Source organism: Malus sylvestris, chromosome 13 (genome assembly GCF_916048215.2).
Source record: "Malus sylvestris chromosome 13, drMalSylv7.2, whole genome shotgun sequence".
NCBI lineage: Eukaryota > Viridiplantae > Streptophyta > Magnoliopsida > Rosales > Rosaceae > Malus > Malus sylvestris.
Window position 1 is genome coordinate 34107370 of NC_062272.1, and position 2338 is coordinate 34109707.

Here is a 2338-nt window from a genome sequence, read left to right on the forward strand (position 1 = left end):
TCTCCTTTTGATGATATTATGACCTTCACTTATCCTCTTCACAAAGGCTATTGCTCTCAGATTCCACTCTTATGGTGGGGTTTAGTTGGAGATTGTTTATATTGTCTTTCGACAACACGTAATAAGCTTCGTTCTGATGATATTCAACCATCCATTACTGATATTGTTCACTCAATTAATTTTCAGCTTCTTGAAATTCATTCACTTAGCAAGGGAAACATGAAAAATTATGTGGACGAACTTTGTATTCTTCGCGTTATTGGTTTGTTTGATCGTCCTGCCAAGTCACCTCATGTTATTGAAGTTTTATGGAAACCACCTTCTCTACATTGGGTAAAGGTGAATACCAATGGTGCAGCTTGTGGATCACCAGGATTGGCTTATACTGGCGGTACCTTTCGTGATCATTTTGGTACTGGCAGTATCTTTTGTGATGTTGAATTGCATGTTGTATTTCATGTGGTAAACTTAGCTTGGGAGAAGGGAAGGGAATGAGTGTGATTCATCCTTAGCTGTTCTTTTCATTTCTGCTTCTCATAATGGTGTTCCCTGGCATTTAAGGGTACGTTGGTTGAATTGTCAAGTGTTGCTCTCTTCTATGTGCATAAGAGTCACACATATTTTGTGCAAAGGGAATCAGGTGGCTGACTATTTGGCAAATTTTGGAGTGGACCATACTGGGGTTTATTGGTGCGACTCTTGTCCTCCTTGTGCTATTTATACGTATCATCAGAATCTTTCTCTTTGCCCAAATTTTCTATTTTGTTAGGATGGGATTTACATTGTTTTTTGGTAACTAGGTTTCAGTGTTTTAAGTAGTTTTCTACTTCTTGTTAGGGTTTGTCTTCAAAAATTGTTTTAGCGGGTATTGGCCTATTCCCCCCCCCCCCCCGACTTGTATTACTTTTCATTTTTTTCTTCATATTATTAATAAAATCTAGTAGAGAGGCGATGGGAGTGAGGGGGGGTTGTTTTGAGTGCAACGGTCCTTTCTCCTTCAGGAGAGAGTTGGTGCCTCACACACGACTGTTGACAAAGAGCTAATCTCGCCTAATCCATCTCGATAAAATAATAAAAAAAATAAAAATAAAAAATAAGAAGATCACTCGTTTTCTCATTTATATGATACCACACCCTTAGCTGCAGAAACCAATAGAATTAGAGAGGTATACCCTTATTTTATTGACAACATGAAGTAAAACAAAAAACAACATCACACTTAAGAGATACATCACATATATATAGCTTAATAATTAAAAATAACAGAAACAATTACCCTAGAAAATAGGCTTGCGCACGAGAACAACGGAATTAATCACCTCATTATTTGGATGGAAGATTGTAAGAAGCTCAAAGACCGGCAAGTCATGCTCGTCAACAACAGGGTACAAAAATGCTCTGGCCCCTTTAGCGCTCCTCACTAGCAAAACGCTTCCACCATTCATATACTTCCTAATATGCTTAAGAATCTCTCATTTTCCTTATTCATCCCCACCAAATTAAGCAGCCAAAAATATGCAGTCATATTCTCCAAGCTTCTCTCTAGTTTTCATGATATCATTTGTCTCAAACTTCATCTTCTTTGATAGCTCAACGTCCATAGCAACAATTTTTGACGCTCATCATTAGCCTTCTCATCGATATCAAAGTTGTCGAAATGAGTGGATTTCATGTGCTGAGTGGCCAATATGAAGGAAGTGAGAGGCATTGGCTCTGACCCAGCAAAGGCTACCTTTTTGGGATGCACTACTTTATTGTCAACGAAAATCTTGTGCTTCAAATTGGCTAATAGGACATAATTGCCATAGTAAGGGAAGAGATTGAGATTGTTTAGGGGCTGTCAAACTTTCACCAGGAATTTGGAGAATTGAAGCTCCAAAAGGCCATCAGCGCGGCCATATAGATCGATAAGACTCTGGCGATTAGTTTGAACTTCTTGGGACAAGTCCATGATATCTATGTCACACAGCATGGTACATAGATTCACCAACTGAGTGAAGAGAGAACTGACTTGTTTGAAATGCTAGAATGCAGTTGTGTAACACGAGCAATGAGAAGCTCAACGAGAATTTGGGTTTCCAAGTTATAGATTTGGAGGGAAGCCATAGGTGAAGAGGTATGTTGAAGTTTAGATTGAATTGAAATATGGATTAGCAGATTGCTTTGTCTTGGGTCCCTTGTGGCAAGCCTTTTCCACCTATTTATCGAAAGTAAGAATTTGGATTGCATTAATATATTGAATTCTTTGGTCAACTGAGGCGGGGTGCTTCATGCAGTAAGAGGGATCTTTGATTTGTTTCGTAGGTCAATATAAAAGTCAAAAATAGGAATTTATATA

At 38.4% G+C, this 2338-nt stretch overlaps 1 pseudogene; it reads right to left on the bottom strand.

The window, feature by feature from the left end:
• Positions 1–1277: 1277 nt before the first annotated feature.
• LOC126595732 (nicotianamine synthase-like) lies at positions 1278–2106 on the bottom strand (annotated as a pseudogene).
• Between the last annotated feature and the right edge of the window lie 232 nt (positions 2107–2338).